The sequence below is a fragment of the Phalangium opilio genome, unplaced genomic scaffold, assembly GCF_054372755.1.
Source record: "Phalangium opilio isolate 3A_F unplaced genomic scaffold, DU_Popi_V2 ptg000082l_1, whole genome shotgun sequence".
NCBI lineage: Eukaryota > Metazoa > Arthropoda > Arachnida > Opiliones > Phalangiidae > Phalangium > Phalangium opilio.
Genome location: NW_028324189.1, coordinates 20,044,364 through 20,065,464, shown reverse-complemented (window position 1 = coordinate 20,065,464; position 21,101 = coordinate 20,044,364). Strand labels below are relative to the sequence as shown.

The window sequence follows — 21,101 nt, the reverse complement described above, 5'->3', positions numbered from 1 at the left end:
AACCCGAGTTTTGCAGAAGTAATTTAGCGACTATTTCAAAGCAACTAGTTAAATTGTAGGAACACGAGTTGAGCATGTTTCAGTGTCATACATGGTCAGTTGGTATAGGGGTATGATACTCGCTTCGGGTGCGAGTGGTCCCGGGTTCAAATCCCGGACGGACCCAAGTTTTTGCAGAAGTAATTTAGTGACTATTTAAATGCAACTAACTACAGGGTAGGCCTATGAGTTGAGCATGTTTTAGTTACGCACATGGTCCGTTGGTCTAGCGGTATGATACTCGCTTTGGGTGTGAGTGGTCCCGGGTTCAAATCCCGGACGGACCCGAGTTTTGAAGAAGTAATTTGGTGACTATTTAAATGCAACTAGTTAAATTGTAGGCCTACGAGTTGAGCATGTTTCAGTGTCATAATTCGACCGTTTGTCTAGGGGTATGATACTCGCTTCGGGTGCGAGTGGTTCCGGGTTCAAATCTCGGACGGACCCAAGTTTTTGCAGAAGTAATTTGGTGACTATTTAAATGCAACTAGTTAAATTGTAGACCTACGAGTTGAGCATGTTTCAGTGTAATACATGGTCAGTTGGTCTAGGGGTATGATACTCGCTTGGGGTGCGAGTGGTCCCGGGTTCAAATCCCGGACGGACCCGAGTTTTTTCAGAAGTAATTTAGTGACTATTTAAATGCAACGAGTTTAATTGTAGGCCTACGGGTTTAGCATGTCTCAGTGTCATACATGGTCCGTTGGTCTAGGGGTATGATACTCGCTTCGGGTGTGAGTGGTCCCCGGTTCAAATCGCTGACGGACCCGAGTTTTGCAGAAGTAATTTGGTGACTATTTAAATGCAACTAGTTAAATTGTAGACCTACGAGTTGAGCATGTTTCAGTGTCATACATGGTCAGTTGGTCTAGGGGTATGATATTCGCTTCGGGTGTGAGTGGTCCCGGGTTCAAATCCCGGACGGACCCGAGTTTTGCAGAAGTAAATTAGCGACTATTTAAATGCAACTAGTTAAATTGTAGGCCTACGAGTTGAGCATGTTTCAGTGTCATACATGGTCCGTTGGTGTAGAGGTATGATACTCGCTTCGGGTGTGAGTGGTCCCGGGTTTAAATCCCGGACGAACCCGAGTTTTGCAGAAGTAATTTAGCGTCTATTTCAAAGCAACTAGTTAAATTGTAGGAACACGAGTTGAGCATGTTTCAGTGTCATACATGGTCAGTTGGTATAGGGGTATGATACTCGCTTCGGGTGCGAGTGGTCCCGGGTTCAAATCCCGGACGGACCCAAGTTTTGAAGAAGTAATTTGGTGACTATTTAAATGCAACTAGTTAAATTGTAGGCCTCGAGTTGAGCATGTTTCAGTGTCATAATTCGACCGTTGGTCTAGGGGTATGATACTCGCTTCGGGTGCGAGTGGTTCCGGGTTCAAATCTCGGACGGACCCAAGTTTTTGCAGAAGTAATTTAGCGTCTATTTCAAAGCAACTAGTTAAATTGTAGGAACACGAGTTGAGCATGTTTCAGTGTCATACATGGTCCGTTGGTCTAGCGGTATGATACTCGCTTTGGGTGCGAGTGGTCCCGGGTTCAAATCCCGGACGGACCCGAGTTTTGAAGAAGTAATTTGGTGACTATTTAAATGCAACTAGTTAAATTGTAGGCCTCGAGTTGAGCATGTTTCAGTGTCATAATTCGACCGTTGGTCTAGGGGTATGATACTCGCTTCGGGTGTGAGTGGTCCCCGGTTCAAATCGCTGACGGACCCGAGTTTTGCAGAAGTAATTTGGTGACTATTTAAATGCAACTAGTTAAATTGTAGACCTACGAGTTGAGCATGTTTCAGTGTCATACATGGTCAGTTGGTCTAGGGGTATGATTCTCGCTTCGGGTGTGAGTGGTCACGGGTTCAAATCCCGAACGGACCCGAGTTTTTGCAGAAGCAATTTAGTGACTATTTAAATGCATTTAACTACAAGGTTGGCCTTTGAGTTGAGCATGTTTTAGTTACTCACAGGGTCCGTTGATCTAGGGGTATGATGCTCGCTTAGGGTACGAGTGGTCCCGGGTTCAATTCCCGGACGGACCAGAGTTTTTGCAGAAGTAATTTGGTGACTATTTAAATGCAACTAGTTAAATTGTAGGCCTATGAGTTGAGCATGTTTCAGCGTCATACTTCGTCCGTTGGTGTAGAGGTATGATACTCGCTTCGGGTGTGAGTGGTCCCGGGTTCAAATCCCGGACGGACCCGAGTTTTGCAGAAGTAAATTAGCGACTATTTAAATGCAACTAGTTAAATTGTAGGCCTACGAGTTGAGCATGTTTCAGTGTCATACATGGTCCGTTGGTGTAGAGGTATGATACTCGCTTCGGGTGTGAGTGGTCCCGGGTTCAAATCCCGGACGAACCCGAGTTTTGCAGAAGTAATTTAGCGACTATTTCAAAGCAACTAGTTAAATTGTAGGAACACGAGTTGAGCATGTTTCAGTGTCATACATGGTCAGTTGGTATAGGGGTATGATACTCGCTTCGGGTGCGAGTGGTCCCGGGTTCAAATCCCGGACGGACCCAAGTTTTTGCAGAAGTAATTTAGTGACTATTTAAATGCAACTAACTACAGGGTAGGCCTATGAGTTGAGCATGTTTTAGTTACGCACATGGTCCGTTGGTCTAGCGGTATGATACTCGCTTTGGGTGTGAGTGGTCCCGGGTTCAAATCCCGGACGGACCCGAGTTTTGAAGAAGTAATTTGGTGACTATTTAAATGCAACTAGTTAAATTGTAGGCCTACGAGTTGAGCATGTTTCAGTGTCATAATTCGACCGTTTGTCTAGGGGTATGATACTCGCTTCGGGTGCGAGTGGTTCCGGGTTCAAATCTCGGACGGACCCAAGTTTTTGCAGAAGTAATTTGGTGACTATTTAAATGCAACTAGTTAAATTGTAGACCTACGAGTTGAGCATGTTTCAGTGTAATACATGGTCAGTTGGTCTAGGGGTATGATACTCGCTTGGGGTGCGAGTGGTCCCGGGTTCAAATCCCGGACGGACCCGAGTTTTTTCAGAAGTAATTTAGTGACTATTTAAATGCAACGAGTTTAATTGTAGGCCTACGGGTTTAGCATGTCTCAGTGTCATACATGGTCCGTTGGTCTAGGGGTATGATACTCGCTTCGGGTGTGAGTGGTCCCCGGTTCAAATCGCTGACGGACCCGAGTTTTGCAGAAGTAATTTGGTGACTATTTAAATGCAACTAGTTAAATTGTAGACCTACGAGTTGAGCATGTTTCAGTGTCATACATGGTCAGTTGGTCTAGGGGTATGATATTCGCTTCGGGTGTGAGTGGTCCCGGGTTCAAATCCCGGACGGACCCGAGTTTTGCAGAAGTAAATTAGCGACTATTTAAATGCAACTAGTTAAATTGTAGGCCTACGAGTTGAGCATGTTTCAGTGTCATACATGGTCCGTTGGTGTAGAGGTATGATACTCGCTTCGGGTGTGAGTGGTCCCGGGTTTAAATCCCGGACGAACCCGAGTTTTGCAGAAGTAATTTAGCGTCTATTTCAAAGCAACTAGTTAAATTGTAGGAACACGAGTTGAGCATGTTTCAGTGTCATACATGGTCAGTTGGTATAGGGGTATGATACTCGCTTCGGGTGCGAGTGGTCCCGGGTTCAAATCCCGGACGGACCCAAGTTTTGAAGAAGTAATTTGGTGACTATTTAAATGCAACTAGTTAAATTGTAGGCCTCGAGTTGAGCATGTTTCAGTGTCATAATTCGACCGTTGGTCTAGGGGTATGATACTCGCTTCGGGTGCGAGTGGTTCCGGGTTCAAATCTCGGACGGACCCAAGTTTTTGCAGAAGTAATTTAGCGTCTATTTCAAAGCAACTAGTTAAATTGTAGGAACACGAGTTGAGCATGTTTCAGTGTCATACATGGTCCGTTGGTCTAGCGGTATGATACTCGCTTTGGGTGCGAGTGGTCCCGGGTTCAAATCCCGGACGGACCCGAGTTTTGAAGAAGTAATTTGGTGACTATTTAAATGCAACTAGTTAAATTGTAGGCCTCGAGTTGAGCATGTTTCAGTGTCATAATTCGACCGTTGGTCTAGGGGTATGATACTCGCTTCGGGTGTGAGTGGTCCCCGGTTCAAATCGCTGACGGACCCGAGTTTTGCAGAAGTAATTTGGTGACTATTTAAATGCAACTAGTTAAATTGTAGACCTACGAGTTGAGCATGTTTCAGTGTCATACATGGTCAGTTGGTCTAGGGGTATGATTCTCGCTTCGGGTGTGAGTGGTCACGGGTTCAAATCCCGAACGGACCCGAGTTTTTGCAGAAGCAATTTAGTGACTATTTAAATGCATTTAACTACAAGGTTGGCCTTTGAGTTGAGCATGTTTTAGTTACTCACAGGGTCCGTTGATCTAGGGGTATGATGCTCGCTTAGGGTACGAGTGGTCCCGGGTTCAATTCCCGGACGGACCAGAGTTTTTGCAGAAGTAATTTGGTGACTATTTAAATGCAACTAGTTAAATTGTAGGCCTATGAGTTGAGCATGTTTCAGCGTCATACTTCGTCCGTTGGTGTAGAGGTATGATACTCGCTTCGGGTGTGAGTGGTCCCGGGTTCAAATCCCGGACGGACCCGAGTTTTGCAGAAGTAAATTAGCGACTATTTAAATGCAACTAGTTAAATTGTAGGCCTACGAGTTGAGCATGTTTCAGTGTCATACATGGTCCGTTGGTGTAGAGGTATGATACTCGCTTCGGGTGTGAGTGGTCCCGGGTTTAAATCCCGGACGAACCCGAGTTTTGCAGAAGTAATTTAGCGTCTATTTCAAAGCAACTAGTTAAATTGTAGGAACACGAGTTGAGCATGTTTCAGTGTCATACATGGTCAGTTGGTATAGGGGTATGATACTCGCTTCGGGTGCGAGTGGTCCCGGGTTCAAATCCCGGACGGACCCAAGTTTTGAAGAAGTAATTTGGTGACTATTTAAATGCAACTAGTTAAATTGTAGGCCTCGAGTTGAGCATGTTTCAGTGTCATAATTCGACCGTTGGTCTAGGGGTATGATACTCGCTTCGGGTGCGAGTGGTTCCGGGTTCAAATCTCGGACGGACCCAAGTTTTTGCAGAAGTAATTTAGCGTCTATTTCAAAGCAACTAGTTAAATTGTAGGAACACGAGTTGAGCATGTTTCAGTGTCATACATGGTCCGTTGGTCTAGCGGTATGATACTCGCTTTGGGTGCGAGTGGTCCCGGGTTCAAATCCCGGACGGACCCGAGTTTTGAAGAAGTAATTTGGTGACTATTTAAATGCAACTAGTTAAATTGTAGGCCTCGAGTTGAGCATGTTTCAGTGTCATAATTCGACCGTTGGTCTAGGGGTATGATACTCGCTTCGGGTGCGAGTGGTTCCGGGTTCAAATCTCGGACGGACCCAAGTTTTTGCAGAAGTAATTTAGTGAATATTTAAATGCAACTAACTACAGGGTAGGCCTATGAGTTGAGCATGTTTTAGTTACGCACACGTTCTGTTGGTCTATAGGTATGATACTCGCTTAGGGTTCGAGTGGTCCCGGGTTCAAATCCCTGACGGACCCGAGTTTTTGCAGAAGTAATTTAGTGACTATATAAATGCAACTAGTTAAATTGTAGGATTACGAGTTGAGCATGTCTCAGTGTCATACAAGGTCCGTTGGTCTAGGGGTATGATATTCGCTTCGGGTGTGAGTGGTCCTGGGTTCAAATCCCGAACGGACACAAGTTTTTGCAGAAGTAATTTAGTGAATATTTAAATGCAACTAACTACAGGGTAGGCCTATGAGTTGAGCATGTTTTAGTTACGCACACGTTATGTTGGTCTGTAGGTATGATACTCGCTTAGGGTTCGAGTGGTCCCGGGTTCAAATCCCGGACGGACCCGAGTTTTGCAGAAGTAATTTGGTGACTATTTAAATGCAACTAGTTAAATTGTAGGCCTACGAGTTGAGCATGTTTCAGTGTCATACTTCGTCCGTTGGTCTAGGGGTATGATACTCGCTTCGGGTGCAAGTGGTCCCGGGTTCAAATCCCGGACGGACCCAAGTTTTTGCAGTTGTAATTTAGCGACTATTTAAATGCATTTAACTACAGGGTTGGCGTTTGAGTTGAGCATGTTTTTGTTACGCACATGGTCCGTTGGTCTAGGGGTATGATACTCGCTTAGGGTTCGAGTGGTCCCGGGTTCAAATCCCTAACGGACCCGAGTTTTTGCAGAAGTAATTTAGTGACTATTTAAATGCAACTAGTTAAATTGTAGGACTACGAGTTGAGCATGTTTCAGTGACATACTTCGTCCGTTGGTCTAAGGGTAAGATATTTGCTTCGGGTGTGAGTGGTCCCGGGTTCAAATCCCGAACGGACACAAGTTTTTGCAGAAGTAATTTAGTGAATATTTAAATGCAACTAACTACAGGGTAGGCCTATGAGTTGAGCATGTTTTAGTTACGCACACGTTATGTTGGTCTGTAGGTATGATACTCGCTTAGGGTTCGAGTGGTCCCGGGTTCAAATCCCGGACGGACCCGAGTTTTTGCAGAAGTAATTTAGTGACTATATAAATGCAACTAGTTAAATTGTAGGATTACGAGTTGAGCATGTCTCAGTGTCATACAAGGTCCGTTGGTCTAGGGGTATGATATTCGCTTCGGGTGTGAGTGGTCCTGGGTTCAAATCCCGAACGGACACAAGTTTTTGCAGAAGTAATTTAGTGAATATTTAAATGCAACTAACTACAGGGTAGGCCTATGAGTTGAGCATGTTTTAGTTACGCACACGTTATGTTGGTCTGTAGGTATGATACTCGCTTAGGGTTCGAGTGGTCCCGGGTTCAAATCCCGGACGGACCCGAGTTTTGCAGAAGTAATTTGGTGACTATTTAAATGCAACTAGTTAAATTGTAGGCCTACGAGTTGAGCATGTTTCAGTGTCATACTTCGTCCGTTGGTCTAGGGGTATGATACTCGCTTCGGGTGCAAGTGGTCCCGGGTTCAAATCCCGGACGGACCCAAGTTTTTGCAGTTGTAATTTAGCGACTATTTAAATGCATTTAACTACAGGGTTGGCGTTTGAGTTGAGCATGTTTTTGTTACGCACATGGTCCGTTGGTCTAGGGGTATGATACTCGCTTAGGGTTCGAGTGGTCCCGGGTTCAAATCCCTAACGGACCCGAGTTTTTGCAGAAGTAATTTAGTGACTATTTAAATGCAACTAGTTAAATTGTAGGACTACGAGTTGAGCATGTTTCAGTGACATACTTCGTCCGTTGGTCTAAGGGTAAGATATTTGCTTCGGGTGTGAGTGGTCCCGGGTTCAAATCCCGAACGGACCCGAGTTTTTACTGTTGTAATTTAGCGACTATTTAAATGCATTTAACTACAGGTTGGCCTTTGAGTTGAGCATGTTTTAGTTGCTCGCATGGTCCGTTGATCTAGGGGTATGATACTCGCTTTGGGTGCAAGTAGTCCCGGGTTCAAATCCCGGACGGACCCAAGTTTTGCAGAAGTAATTTAGCGACTATTTCAATGCAACAAGTTAAATTGTAGGAACACGAGTTGAGCATGTTTCAGTGTCATACATAATCAGTTGGTATAGGGGTATGATACTCGCTTCGGATGTGAGTGGTCCCGGGTTCAAATCCCGGACGGACCCGAGTTTTTTCAGAAGTAATTTAGTGACTATTTAAATGCAACGAGTTTAATTGTAGGCCTACGGGTTTAGCATGTCTCAGTGTCATACATGGTCCGTTGGTCTAGGGGTATGATACTCGCTTCGGGTGTGAGTGGTCCCCGGTTCAAATCGCTGACGGACCCGAGTTTTGCAGAAGTAATTTGGTGACTATTTAAATGCAACTAGTTAAATTGTAGACCTACGAGTTGAGCATGTTTCAGTGTCATACATGGTCAGTTGGTCTAGGGGTATGATTCTCGCTTCGGGTGTGAGTGGTCACGGGTTCAAATCCCGAACGGACCCGAGTTTTTGCAGAAGCAATTTAGTGACTATTTAAATGCATTTAACTACAAGGTTGGCCTTTGAGTTGAGCATGTTTTAGTTACTCACAGGGTCCGTTGATCTAGGGGTATGATGCTCGCTTAGGGTACGAGTGGTCCCGGGTTCAATTCCCGGACGGACCAGAGTTTTTGCAGAAGTAATTTGGTGACTATTTAAATGCAACTAGTTAAATTGTAGGCCTATGAGTTGAGCATGTTTCAGCGTCATACTTCGTCCGTTGGTGTAGAGGTATGATACTCGCTTCGGGTGTGAGTGGTCCCGGGTTCAAATCCCGGACGGACCCGAGTTTTGCAGAAGTAAATTAGCGACTATTTAAATGCAACTAGTTAAATTGTAGGCCTACGAGTTGAGCATGTTTCAGTGTCATACATGGTCCGTTGGTGTAGAGGTATGATACTCGATTCGGGTGTGAGTGGTCCCGGGTTTAAATCCCGGACGAACCCGAGTTTTGCAGAAGTAATTTAGCGTCTATTTCAAAGCAACTAGTTAAATTGTAGGAACACGAGTTGAGCATGTTTCAGTGTCATACATGGTCAGTTGGTATAGGGGTATGATACTCGCTTCGGGTGCGAGTGGTCCCGGGTTCAAATCCCGGACGGACCCAAGTTTTTGCAGAAGTAATTTAGTGACTATTTAAATGCAACTAACTACAGGGTAGGCCTATGAGTTGAGCATGTTTTAGTTACGCACATGGTCCGTTGGTCTAGCGGTATGATACTCGCTTTGGGTGCGAGTGGTCCCGGGTTCAAATCCCGGACGGACCCGAGTTTTGAAGAAGTAATTTGGTGACTATTTAAATGCAACTAGTTAAATTGTAGGCCTCGAGTTGAGCATGTTTCAGTGTCATAATTCGACCGTTGGTCTAGGGGTATGATACTCGCTTCGGGTGCGAGTGGTTCCGGGTTCAAATCTCGGACGGACCCAAGTTTTTGCAGAAGTAATTTAGTGAATATTTAAATGCAACTAACTACAGGGTAGGCCTATGAGTTGAGCATGTTTTAGTTACGCACACGTTCTGTTGGTCTATAGGTATGATACTCGCTTAGGGTTCGAGTGGTCCCGGGTTCAAATCCCTGACGGACCCGAGTTTTTGCAGAAGTAATTTAGTGACTATATAAATGCAACTAGTTAAATTGTAGGATTACGAGTTGAGCATGTCTCAGTGTCATACAAGGTCCGTTGGTCTAGGGGTATGATATTCGCTTCGGGTGTGAGTGGTCCTGGGTTCAAATCCCGAACGGACACAAGTTTTTGCAGAAGTAATTTAGTGAATATTTAAATGCAACTAACTACAGGGTAGGCCTATGAGTTGAGCATGTTTTAGTTACGCACACGTTATGTTGGTCTGTAGGTATGATACTCGCTTAGGGTTCGAGTGGTCCCGGGTTCAAATCCCGGACGGACCCGAGTTTTGCAGAAGTAATTTGGTGACTATTTAAATGCAACTAGTTAAATTGTAGGCCTACGAGTTGAGCATGTTTCAGTGTCATACTTCGTCCGTTGGTCTAGGGGTATGATACTCGCTTCGGGTGCAAGTGGTCCCGGGTTCAAATCCCGGACGGACCCAAGTTTTTGCAGTTGTAATTTAGCGACTATTTAAATGCATTTAACTACAGGGTTGGCGTTTGAGTTGAGCATGTTTTTGTTACGCACATGGTCCGTTGGTCTAGGGGTATGATACTCGCTTAGGGTTCGAGTGGTCCCGGGTTCAAATCCCTAACGGACCCGAGTTTTTGCAGAAGTAATTTAGTGACTATTTAAATGCAACTAGTTAAATTGTAGGACTACGAGTTGAGCATGTTTCAGTGACATACTTCGTCCGTTGGTCTAAGGGTATGATACTCGCTTCGGGTGTGAGTGGTCCCGGGTTCAAATCCCGGACGGACCCGAGTTTTGCAGAAGTAAATTAGCGACTATTTAAATGCAACTAGTTAAATTGTAGGCCTACGAGTTGAGCATGTTTCAGTGTCATACATGGTCCGTTGGTGTAGAGGTATGATACTCGCTTCGGGTGTGAGTGGTCCCGGGTTTAAATCCCGGACGAACCCGAGTTTTGCAGAAGTAATTTAGCGACTATTTCAATGCAACAAGTTAAATTGTAGGAACACGAGTTGAGCATGTTTCAGTGTCATACATAATCAGTTGGTATAGGGGTATGATACTCGCTTCGGATGTGAGTGGTCCCGGGTTCAAATCTCGGACGGACCCGAGTTTTTTCAGAAGTAATTTAGTGACTATTTAAATGCAACGAGTTTAATTGTAGGCCTACGGGTTTAGCATGTCTCAGTGTCATACATGGTCCGTTGGTCTAGGGGTATGATACTCGCTTCGGGTGTGAGTGGTCCCCGGTTCAAATCGCTGACGGACCCGAGTTTTGCAGAAGTAATTTGGTGACTATTTAAATGCAACTAGTTAAATTGTAGACCTACGAGTTGAGCATGTTTCAGTGTCATACATGGTCAGTTGGTCTAGGGGTATGATTCTCGCTTCGGGTGTGAGTGGTCACGGGTTCAAATCCCGAACGGACCCGAGTTTTTGCAGAAGCAATTTAGTGACTATTTAAATGCATTTAACTACAAGGTTGGCCTTTGAGTTGAGCATGTTTTAGTTACTCACAGGGTCCGTTGATCTAGGGGTATGATGCTCGCTTAGGGTACGAGTGGTCCCGAGTTCAATTCCCGGACGGACCAGAGTTTTTGCAGAAGTAATTTGGTGACTATTTAAATGCAACTAGTTAAATTGTAGGCCTATGAGTTGAGCATGTTTCAGCGTCATACTTCGTCCGTTGGTGTAGAGGTATGATACTCGCTTCGGGTGTGAGTGGTCCCGGGTTCAAATCCCGGACGGACCCGAGTTTTGCAGAAGTAAATTAGCGACTATTTAAATGCAACTAGTTAAATTGTAGGCCTACGAGTTGAGCATGTTTCAGTGTCATACATAATCAGTTGGTATAGGGGTATGATACTCGCTTCGGATGTGAGTGGTCCCGGGTTCAAATCTCGGACGGACCCGAGTTTTTTCAGAAGTAATTTAGTGACTATTTAAATGCAACGAGTTTAATTGTAGGCCTACGGGTTTAGCATGTCTCAGTGTCATACATGGTCCGTTGGTCTAGGGGTATGATACTCGCTTCGGGTGTGAGTGGTCCCCGGTTCAAATCGCTGACGGACCCGAGTTTTGCAGAAGTAATTTGGTGACTATTTAAATGCAACTAGTTAAATTGTAGACCTACGAGTTGAGCATGTTTCAGTGTCATACATGGTCAGTTGGTCTAGGGGTATGATTCTCGCTTCGGGTGTGAGTGGTCACGGGTTCAAATCCCGAACGGACCCGAGTTTTTGCAGAAGCAATTTAGTGACTATTTAAATGCATTTAACTACAAGGTTGGCCTTTGAGTTGAGCATGTTTTAGTTACTCACAGGGTCCGTTGATCTAGGGGTATGATGCTCGCTTAGGGTACGAGTGGTCCCGGGTTCAATTCCCGGACGGACCAGAGTTTTTGCAGAAGTAATTTGGTGACTATTTAAATGCAACTAGTTAAATTGTAGGCCTATGAGTTGAGCATGTTTCAGCGTCATACTTCGTCCGTTGGTGTAGAGGTATGATACTCGCTTCGGGTGTGAGTGGTCCCGGGTTCAAATCCCGGACGGACCCGAGTTTTGCAGAAGTAAATTAGCGACTATTTAAATGCAACTAGTTAAATTGTAGGCCTACGAGTTGAGCATGTTTCAGTGTCATACATGGTCCGTTGGTGTAGAGGTATGATACTCGCTTCGGGTGTGAGTGGTCCCGGGTTTAAATCCCGGACGAACCCGAGTTTTGCAGAAGTAATTTAGCGTCTATTTCAAAGCAACTAGTTAAATTGTAGGAACACGAGTTGAGCATGTTTCAGTGTCATACATGGTCAGTTGGTATAGGGGTATGATACTCGCTTCGGGTGCGAGTGGTCCCGGGTTCAAATCCCGGACGGACCCAAGTTTTTGCAGAAGTAATTTAGTGACTATTTAAATGCAACTAACTACAGGGTAGGCCTATGAGTTGAGCATGTTTTAGTTACGCACATGGTCCGTTGGTCTAGCGGTATGATACTCGCTTTGGGTGCGAGTGGTCCCGGGTTCAAATCCCGGACGGACCCGAGTTTTGAAGAAGTAATTTGGTGACTATTTAAATGCAACTAGTTAAATTGTAGGCCTCGAGTTGAGCATGTTTCAGTGTCATAATTCGACCGTTGGTCTAGGGGTATGATACTCGCTTCGGGTGCGAGTGGTTCCGGGTTCAAATCTCGGACGGACCCAAGTTTTTGCAGAAGTAATTTAGTGAATATTTAAATGCAACTAACTACAGGGTAGGCCTATGAGTTGAGCATGTTTTAGTTACGCACACGTTCTGTTGGTCTATAGGTATGATACTCGCTTAGGGTTCGAGTGGTCCCGGGTTCAAATCCCTGACGGACCCGAGTTTTTGCAGAAGTAATTTAGTGACTATATAAATGCAACTAGTTAAATTGTAGGATTACGAGTTGAGCATGTCTCAGTGTCATACAAGGTCCGTTGGTCTAGGGGTATGATATTCGCTTCGGGTGTGAGTGGTCCTGGGTTCAAATCCCGAACGGACACAAGTTTTTGCAGAAGTAATTTAGTGAATATTTAAATGCAACTAACTACAGGGTAGGCCTATGAGTTGAGCATGTTTTAGTTACGCACACGTTATGTTGGTCTGTAGGTATGATACTCGCTTAGGGTTCGAGTGGTCCCGGGTTCAAATCCCGGACGGACCCGAGTTTTGCAGAAGTAATTTGGTGACTATTTAAATGCAACTAGTTAAATTGTAGGACTCCGAGTTGAGCATGTTTCAGTGTCATACTTCGTCCGTTGGTCTAAGGGTATGATACTCGCTTTGGGTGCGAGTGGTCCCGGGTTCAAATCCCGGACGGACCCGAGTTTTGAAGAAGTAATTTGGTGACTATTTAAATGCAACTAGTTAAATTGTAGGCCTCGAGTTGAGCATGTTTCAGTGTCATAATTCGACCGTTGGTCTAGGGGTATGATACTCGCTTCGGGTGCGAGTGGTTCCGGGTTCAAATCTCGGACGGACCCAAGTTTTTGCAGAAGTAATTTAGTGAATATTTAAATGCAACTAACTACAGGGTAGGCCTATGAGTTGAGCATGTTTTAGTTACGCACACGTTCTGTTGGTCTATAGGTATGATACTCGCTTAGGGTTCGAGTGGTCCCGGGTTCAAATCCCTGACGGACCCGAGTTTTTGCAGAAGTAATTTAGTGACTATATAAATGCAACTAGTTAAATTGTAGGATTACGAGTTGAGCATGTCTCAGTGTCATACAAGGTCCGTTGGTCTAGGGGTATGATATTCGCTTCGGGTGTGAGTGGTCCTGGGTTCAAATCCCGAACGGACACAAGTTTTTGCAGAAGTAATTTAGTGAATATTTAAATGCAACTAACTACAGGGTAGGCCTATGAGTTGACCATGTTTTAGTTACGCACACGTTATGTTGGTCTGTAGGTATGATACTCGCTTAGGGTTCGAGTGGTCCCGGGTTCAAATCCCGGACGGACCCGAGTTTTGCAGAAGTAATTTGGTGACTATTTAAATGCAACTAGTTAAATTGTAGGACTCCGAGTTGAGCATGTTTCAGTGTCATACTTCGTCCGTTGGTCTAAGGGTATGATACTCGCTTAGGGTGCGAGTGGTCCCGGGTTCAAATCCCGGACGGATCCCAGTTTTTGCAGAAGTAATTTAGTGTCTATTTAAATGCATCTAACTACAGGGTTGGCCTTTGAGTTGAGCATGTTTTAGTTGCTCACATGGTCAGTTGGTCTAGGGGTATGATACTCACTTCGGGTGCGAGTGGTTCCGGGTTCAAATCCCGGACGGACCCAAGTTTTTGCAGAAGTAATTTAGTGACTATTTAAATGCAACTAACTACAGGGTAGGCCTATGAGTTGAGCATGTTTTAGTTACGCACATGGACCGTTGGTCTAGGGGTATGATACTCGCTTAGGGTTCGAGTGGTCCCGGGTTCAATTCCGTGACGGACCCGAGTTTTTGCAGAAGTAATTTAGTGACTATTTAAATGCAACTAACTACAGGGTAGGCCTATGAATTGAGCAAGTTTTAGTTACGCACATGGTCCGTTGGTCTAGGGGTATGATACTCGCTTAGGGTTCGAGTGGTTCCGGGTTGAAATCCCTGACGGACCCGAGTTTTTGCAGAAGTAATTTAGTGACTATTTAAATGCATTTAACTACAGGGTTGGCGTTTGAGTTGAGCATGTTTTTGTTACGCACATGGTCCGTTGATCTAGGGGTATGATACTCGCTTTGGGTGCAAGTGGTCCCGGGTTCAAATCCCGGACGGACCCGAGTTTTGCAGATGTAATTTAGCGACTATTTAAATGCAACTAGTTAAATTGTAGGCCTACGAGTTGAGCATGTCTCACTGTCATACATGGTCCGTTGGTCTAGGTGTATGATATTCGCTTCGGGTGTGGGTGGTCCCGGGTTCAAATCCCGGACGGACCCGAGTTTTGCAGAAGTAATTTAGCGACTATTTAAATGCATTTAACTACAGGGTTGGCGTTTGAGTTGAGCATGTTTTAGTTGCTCACATGGTCCGTTTTTATAGGGGTATGATACTCGCTTCGGGTGCGAGTGGTCCCGGGTTCAAATCCCGGACGGACCTAAGTCTTTGCAGAAGTAATTTGGTGACTATTTAAATGCAACTAGTTAAATTGTAGGCCTACGAGTTGAGCATGTTTCAGTGTCATACATGGTCAGTTGGTCTAGGGGTATGATACTCGCTTCGGGTGTGAGTGGTCCCGGGTTCAAATCCCGGACGGACCCGAGTTTTGCAAAAGTAATTTGGTGACTATTTAAATGCAACTAGTTAAATTGTAGGCCTACGAGTTAAGCATGTTTCAGTGTCATACTTCGTCCGTTGGTCTAGGGGTATGATACTCGCTTAGGGTGTGAGTGGTCCCGGGTTTAAATCCCGGACGGACCCAAGTTTTTGCAGAAGTAATTTGGTGACTATTTAAATGCAACTAGTTAAATTGTAGACCTACGAGTTGAGCATGTTTCAGGGTCGTACATTGTCAGTTGGTCTACGGGTATGATACTCGCTTCGGGTGCGAGTGGTTCCGGGTTCAAATCCCGGACGGACCCAAGTTTTTGCAGAAGTAATTTAGTGACTATTTAAATGCATTTAACTACAGGTTTGGCCTTTGAGTTGAGCATGTTTTAGTTGCTCACATGGTCAGTTGATCTAGGGGTAAGATACTCGCTTTGGGTGCAAGTGGTCCCGGGTTCAAATCCCGGACGGACCCAAGTTTTTGCAGTTGTAATTTAGCGACTATTTAAATGCATTTAACTACAGGGTTGGCGTTTGAGTTGAGCATGTTTTTGTTACGCACATGGTCCGTTGGTCTAGGGGTATGATACTCGCTTAGGGTTCGAGTGGTCCCGGGTTCAAATCCCTGACGGACCCGAGTTTTTGCAGAAGTAATTTAGTGACTATTTAAATGCAACTAGTTAAATAGTAGGACTACGAGTTGAGCATGTTTCAGTGTCATACTTCGTCCGTTGGTCTAGGGGTAAGATATTTGCTTCGGGTGTGAGTGGTCCCGGGTTCAAATCCCGAATGGACCCGAGTTTTTGCAGTTGTAATTTAGCGACTATTTAAATGCATTTAACTACAGGGTTGGCCTTTGAGTTGAGCATGTTTTTGTTGCTCACAGGGTCCGTTGATCTAGGGGTATGATACTCGCTTTGGGTGCAAGTGGTCCCGGGTTCAAATCCCGGACGGACCCGAGTTTTGCAGATGTAATTTAGCGACTATTTAAATGCAACTAGTTAAATTGTAGGCCTACGAGTTGAGCATGTCTCACTGTCATACATGGTCCGTTGGTCTAGGTGTATGATATTCGCTTCGGGTGTGAGTGGTCCCGGGTTCAAATCCCGGACGGACCCGAGTTTTGCAGAAGTAATTTAGCGACTATTTAAATGCATTTAACTACAGGGTTGGCGTTTGAGTTGAGCATGTTTTAGTTGCTCACATGGTCCGTTGGTATAGGGGTATGATACTCGCTTCGGGTGCGAGTGGTCCCGGGTTCAAATCCCGGACGGACCTAAGTTTTTGCAGAAGTAATTTGGTGACTATTTAAATGCAACTAGTTAAATTGTAGGCCTACGAGTTGAGCATGTTTCAGTGTCATACTTCGTCCGTTGGTCTAGGGGTAAGATATTCGCTTCGGGTGTGAGTGGTCCCGGGTTCAAATCCCGGACGGACCCGAGCTTTTGCAGAAGTAATTTAGCGACTATTTCAATGCAACTAGTTAAATTGTAGACCTACGAGTTGAGCATGTTTCAGGGTCGTACATTGTCAGTTGGTCTATAGGTATGATACTCGCTTCGGGTGCAAGTGGTTCCGGGTTCAAATCCCGGACGGACCCAAGTTTTTGCAGAAGTAATTTAGTGACTATTTAAATGCATTTAACGACAGGGTTGGCCTTTGAGTTGAGCATGTTTTAGTTGCTCACATGGTCAGTTGATCTAGGGGTAAGATACTTGCTTTGGGTGCAAGTGGTCCCGGGTTCAAATCCCGGACGGACCCAAGTTTTTGCAGTTGTAATTTAGCGACTATTTAAATGCATTTAACTACAGGGTTGGCGTTTGAGTTGAGCATGTTTTTGTTACGCACATGGTCCGTTGGTCTAGGGGTATGATACTCGCTTAGGGTTCGAGTGGTCCCGGGTTCAAATCCCTGACGGATCCGAGTTTTTGCAGAAGTAATTTAGTGACTATTTAAATGCAACTAGTTAAATAGTAGGACTACGAGTTGAGCATGTTTCAGTGTCATACTTCGTCCGTTGGTCTAGGGATAAGATATTTGCTTCGGGTGTGAGTGGTCCCGGGTTCAAATCCCGAACGGACCCGAGTTTTTGCAGTTGTAATTTAGCGACTATTTAAATGCATTTAACTACAGGGTTGGCCTTTGAGTTGAGCATGTTTTTGTTGCTCACATGGTCCGTTGATCTAGGGGTATGATACTCGCTTTGGGTGCAAGTGGTCCCGGGTTCAAATCCCGGACGGACCCGAGTTTTGCAGATGTAATTTAGCGACTATTTAAATGCAACTAGTTAAATTTTAGGCCTACGAGTTGAGCATGTCTCACTGTCATACATGGTCCGTTGGTCTAGGTGTATGATATTCGCTTCGGGTGTGAGTGGTCCCGGGTTCAAATCCCGGACGGACCCGAATTTTTGCAGAAGTAATTTGGTGACTATTTAAATGCAACTAGTTAAATTGTAGGCCTACGAGTTGAGCATGTTTCGGTGTCATACATGGTCAGTTGGTCTAGGGGTATGATACTCGCTTCGGGTGTGAGTGGTCCCGGGTTCAAATCCCGGACGGACCCGAGTTTTGCAAAAGTAATTTGGTGACTATTTAAATGCAACTAGTTAAATTGTAGGCCTACGAGTTAAGCATGTTTCAGTGTGATACTTCGTCCGTTGGTCTAGGGGTATGATACTCGCTTAGGGTGCGAGTGGTCCCGGGTTCAAATCCCGGACGGACCCGAGCTTTTGCAGAAGTAAACTTAAAGGAATTGCCGGAAAGCACCACCAGGAGTGGAGCCTGCGGCTTAATTTGACTAAACACGGGAAAACTTACCCGGCCCGGACACTGGAAGGATTGACAGATTAAGAGCTCTTTCGTGATTCGGTGGGTGGTGGTGCATGGCAGTTCTTAATTGGTGGATCGATTTTTCTGGTTAATTCCGATAACGAACGAGACTCTAGCCTACTAAATAGGCGACCGATCAATTGTGTCGGTCTTCCTTCTTAGAGGGGCAAGCGGCGTTTAGCCGCACGAAGCAGAGCAATAACAGGTCTGTGATGCCCTTAGATGTCCGGGGCCGCACGCGCGCTACACTGAAGGAATCAGTGTGTGTTTACCCCTGTCCGGCAGGACTGGGTAACCCGATGAACCTCCTTCGTGATAGGTATAGGGGCTTGTAATTGTCCCCCTTGAACCAGGAATTCCCAGAGGGACAAGCGGCGTTTAGCCGCACGAAGCAGAGCAATAACAGGTCTGTGATGCCCTTAGATGTCCGGGGCCGCACGCGCGCTACACTGAAGGAATCAGTGTGTGTTTACCCCTGTCCGGCAGGACTGGGTAACCCGATGAACCTCCTTCGTGATAGGTATAGGGGCTTGTAATTGTCCCCCTTGAACCAGGAATTCCCAGTAAGCGCGAGTCATAAGCTCGTGTTGATTACGTCCCTGCCCTTTGCACACACCGCCCGTCGCTACTACCCATTGAATGATTTAGTGAGGTCTTCGGACTGGTGCTCGGAGCGACTTTCGAGTGGCCCCAACGTACCGGAAAAATGACCAAACTTAATCATTTAGAGGAATTAAAAGTCGTAGCAAGGTTTCCGTAGGTGAACCTGCGGAAGGATCATTATCGAAAAATTGCCGTTCCGAAAAGGTTTAACCGGCGCCATTGTATGGGTACGAGTTTTTATTAAAACGAGTTACTCGGCGAAATAACTTTTCAAAATTTTTTTAATCTTCTTGGGAAGAAGGGTTTCGTCACCGTAAAGAACGTTTCGTCGCGTTCTTTACCCAAAACCCCCACCGGCAAGGTTTCGACGGTTGATCTGTTCACGATGCAATTTCCTTCGCGACATAGCAGTGCCTTCACGACACGAGAAGCGCCGTAAACTTTTCTTACGGCGTCGACGAGTGATTAACGGGTGTACAGACCGAAGTTTGGATTCACCATCGTGGTGCTCCCTTCGAAAGTCCCTGGCTGGCTTAGTCGCGTCGTTATTTCCGTCGAACGGGTCGCGACGGGTAGAAATCGCTCTCCGGTGGAATCAAGAAAATCTCGGCGGACCAGACTATTCGAGTGCGGAATCTTTAGTGTTTGAGGGCATGGAAAATAGAGGTCTCGGGCCGCGGAAGTCAAATCCGCCGCAGCTCGATTCCATTTTTGGGAGTTTAACCTTTTTCCGCGGTGAATTCCCGGCACTATCCGTATAACCTCTATCATAGGGCGTACCAAGCCTCCGCCTTTCTTGACAGAAAGTGCTTCATATCAAGGGTTTGTATTTTTGAAAAATATAAAAATATACAACTCTAAGCGGTGGATCACTCGATTAGTGGGTCGATGAAGAACGCAGCCAGCTGCGAGACTTGGTGCGAATTGGTGGACACATTGAGCACTTATCTTTCAAACGCACATTGCGACCTCGGGTCTTTCCCGAGGTTTCTCCTGTCTGAGGGTCGGATTACTGACCACTGCGACCGCTTTTCGTACTCAGTAATTCGAAGACGATTAGTCGGTTCTAACGTGACCGTGTTTCTTTGTTCACGAAAGTTTACCTTTCGGGAATCGAGATCGGTTTAAATCTCGTGTTTCGTCTTGTTCGTCGACTCGCCGTGGCGTTGTCGCACGTTCGATTCGTGCTATGCCTTAAAAACCATAAGAACCAGAGCGGCTTCCGAGTAATGCTCTATAACATTTTCTCTGCAAGTTCGTCTCGCGATGGTCCGGGCCATTCGAACGATTTCGGTCCTCGATCTAATTCGTTCGACGTGGTCGGTTTTACGCTTGTTTTCGTATGAAATGGCGTTCGGCTACGCGTCTCGATGCTTTCGAAAGCGCGCCCTAGGGTTCTCTCCGAAGGATTCTGCGGGCGGGTTAATAGGAAGTTACGCTAGCCACCACGATTTATTAAAACTGTCGACCTCAGATCAGACGAGATAACCCGCTGAATTTAAGCATATAAATAAGCGGAAGAAAAGAAATTAACAGAGATTCCCTTAGTAGTGGCGAGCGAACAGGGAGAAGCCCAGCACCCAAGCACCCGTTCGAATGGGGTGGGAGTGCTATTTGGTGTTTAGGAGTAGCGCGACCGAAGGTTGACCTAAGCGCAAGTCCCCCTGACTGGGGCTCTCGCCCATAGAGGGTGCAAGACCCATAGTCAAGCAAAACTCCTTGGAGTCGAATTGATTGAGAATACAGCCTTAGGTGGGTAATAAACTCAATCTATAGCTAAATTCGTCAACGAAACCGATAGCGAACAAGTACCGTGAAGGAAAGTTGTAAAGAACTTTGAAGAGAGAGTTCAAGAGTGCGTGAAACCGTTTACAGGTAAACGGGTGGGCCCTCCAAGGTCATCGTCGGAGGGGTTCAGTCGGACGTGGCCGCGTGCGTCGTTCGTCTCTAACGGTGCGGACCTCGGTCGGCCAGGCGGGCGATAGCTGCGGGCCGTTTGGCGCATTTCCTTCCGTTCGAACTACGCTGATCACTGAAATTTGTCCGTCTTTGAAAGCGGGCGCCGGAAGGTGGTGGGTGGTTTCTCCATCGCGGAGTTTCCACCAGTGTTTTAGCGAGCTCGTTTCACGAGTGAGCCTTCGCCAGACCGGGGACGATTTTAGCCCTGTGCGGGCTACACCGAGCACTCCCTTTACCGGGAACGAAGCGGCGGGACAGGTGATGTCGTTTGGTTTGTCGTTTCACCTTTGCGTGGGCGGCTGCCGACGATCTCCGCTGGTTTCCGTTCGCACTCGTCGATGCTCAAGTGGTCAGCAGCGAGTAGGTCGCTAACCCACCCGACCCGTCTTGAAACCCGGACCAAGGATTCTAACATGTGCGCGAGTCATTGGGTCTTGAATAGGCCCAAAGGCGAAATGAAAGTGAACACCGGTTCGGCCGGTTGCCTTGAGATCCCGCGAGCCTCGCGTTCGTGGGCGCACCAAGGGCCCGTCCCGATCGCCTCGTTTACGGGGCGGAGCAAGAACGTACACGTTGGGACCCGAAAGATGGTGATATATGCCTGGGCAGGACGAAGCCAGAGGCAACTCTGGTGTAGGTCCGCTGCGATTCTGACGTGCAAATCGATCGTCAGACCTGGGTATAGGGGCAAAAGACTAATCGAACCATCTAGTAGCTGGTTCCCTCCAAAGTTTCATTCAGGATAGCTGGCACTAGGAGAATGCAGTCTCATCCG

At 46.0% G+C, this 21,101-nt stretch overlaps 20 non-coding genes and 1 pseudogene across 20 annotated transcripts; all 21 read left to right on the top strand.

Annotated features, from left to right (window-relative positions):
• The first annotated feature begins 254 nt into the window (after window positions 1-254).
• TRNAP-UGG (transfer RNA proline (anticodon UGG)) lies at window positions 255-326 on the top strand. The gene has a single exon. It is a non-coding gene; the product is annotated as a tRNA-Pro (tRNA).
• A 249-nt stretch (window positions 327-575) lies between these two features.
• TRNAP-GGG (transfer RNA proline (anticodon GGG)) lies at window positions 576-647 on the top strand. The gene has a single exon. It is a non-coding gene; the product is annotated as a tRNA-Pro (tRNA).
• An 889-nt stretch (window positions 648-1,536) lies between these two features.
• On the top strand, window positions 1,537-1,608 carry TRNAP-UGG (transfer RNA proline (anticodon UGG)). Its single transcript has one exon. It is a non-coding gene; the product is annotated as a tRNA-Pro (tRNA).
• Window positions 1,609-2,016: 408 nt separating this feature from the next.
• On the top strand, window positions 2,017-2,088 carry TRNAP-AGG (transfer RNA proline (anticodon AGG)). The gene has a single exon. It is a non-coding gene; the product is annotated as a tRNA-Pro (tRNA).
• A 570-nt stretch (window positions 2,089-2,658) lies between these two features.
• Window positions 2,659-2,730, top strand: TRNAP-UGG (transfer RNA proline (anticodon UGG)). The gene has a single exon. It is a non-coding gene; the product is annotated as a tRNA-Pro (tRNA).
• Window positions 2,731-2,979: 249 nt separating this feature from the next.
• Window positions 2,980-3,051, top strand: TRNAP-GGG (transfer RNA proline (anticodon GGG)). Its single transcript has one exon. It is a non-coding gene; the product is annotated as a tRNA-Pro (tRNA).
• Window positions 3,052-3,940: 889 nt separating this feature from the next.
• TRNAP-UGG (transfer RNA proline (anticodon UGG)) lies at window positions 3,941-4,012 on the top strand. The gene has a single exon. It is a non-coding gene; the product is annotated as a tRNA-Pro (tRNA).
• Window positions 4,013-4,420: 408 nt separating this feature from the next.
• Window positions 4,421-4,492, top strand: TRNAP-AGG (transfer RNA proline (anticodon AGG)). Its single transcript has one exon. It is a non-coding gene; the product is annotated as a tRNA-Pro (tRNA).
• A 729-nt stretch (window positions 4,493-5,221) lies between these two features.
• On the top strand, window positions 5,222-5,293 carry TRNAP-UGG (transfer RNA proline (anticodon UGG)). The gene has a single exon. It is a non-coding gene; the product is annotated as a tRNA-Pro (tRNA).
• A 2,819-nt stretch (window positions 5,294-8,112) lies between these two features.
• Window positions 8,113-8,184, top strand: TRNAP-AGG (transfer RNA proline (anticodon AGG)). Its single transcript has one exon. It is a non-coding gene; the product is annotated as a tRNA-Pro (tRNA).
• A 570-nt stretch (window positions 8,185-8,754) lies between these two features.
• On the top strand, window positions 8,755-8,826 carry TRNAP-UGG (transfer RNA proline (anticodon UGG)). Its single transcript has one exon. It is a non-coding gene; the product is annotated as a tRNA-Pro (tRNA).
• Window positions 8,827-10,680: 1,854 nt separating this feature from the next.
• On the top strand, window positions 10,681-10,752 carry TRNAP-AGG (transfer RNA proline (anticodon AGG)). The gene has a single exon. It is a non-coding gene; the product is annotated as a tRNA-Pro (tRNA).
• A 731-nt stretch (window positions 10,753-11,483) lies between these two features.
• Window positions 11,484-11,555, top strand: TRNAP-AGG (transfer RNA proline (anticodon AGG)). The gene has a single exon. It is a non-coding gene; the product is annotated as a tRNA-Pro (tRNA).
• A 570-nt stretch (window positions 11,556-12,125) lies between these two features.
• On the top strand, window positions 12,126-12,197 carry TRNAP-UGG (transfer RNA proline (anticodon UGG)). The gene has a single exon. It is a non-coding gene; the product is annotated as a tRNA-Pro (tRNA).
• Window positions 12,198-13,730: 1,533 nt separating this feature from the next.
• TRNAP-AGG (transfer RNA proline (anticodon AGG)) lies at window positions 13,731-13,803 on the top strand. Its single transcript has one exon. It is a non-coding gene; the product is annotated as a tRNA-Pro (tRNA).
• A 1,051-nt stretch (window positions 13,804-14,854) lies between these two features.
• On the top strand, window positions 14,855-14,926 carry TRNAP-CGG (transfer RNA proline (anticodon CGG)). Its single transcript has one exon. It is a non-coding gene; the product is annotated as a tRNA-Pro (tRNA).
• A 1,213-nt stretch (window positions 14,927-16,139) lies between these two features.
• On the top strand, window positions 16,140-16,211 carry TRNAP-CGG (transfer RNA proline (anticodon CGG)). The gene has a single exon. It is a non-coding gene; the product is annotated as a tRNA-Pro (tRNA).
• Window positions 16,212-17,426: 1,215 nt separating this feature from the next.
• Window positions 17,427-17,498, top strand: TRNAP-CGG (transfer RNA proline (anticodon CGG)). The gene has a single exon. It is a non-coding gene; the product is annotated as a tRNA-Pro (tRNA).
• An 88-nt stretch (window positions 17,499-17,586) lies between these two features.
• TRNAP-AGG (transfer RNA proline (anticodon AGG)) lies at window positions 17,587-17,660 on the top strand. Its single transcript has one exon. It is a non-coding gene; the product is annotated as a tRNA-Pro (tRNA).
• On the top strand, window positions 17,659-18,539 carry LOC149653664 (small subunit ribosomal RNA; annotated as a pseudogene; the record flags this gene model as incomplete).
• Window positions 18,540-19,220: 681 nt separating this feature from the next.
• On the top strand, window positions 19,221-19,374 carry LOC149653663 (5.8S ribosomal RNA). Its single transcript, XR_016371448.1, has one exon. It is a non-coding gene; the product is annotated as a 5.8S ribosomal RNA (ribosomal RNA).
• Window positions 19,375-21,101: the final 1,727 nt, after the last annotated feature.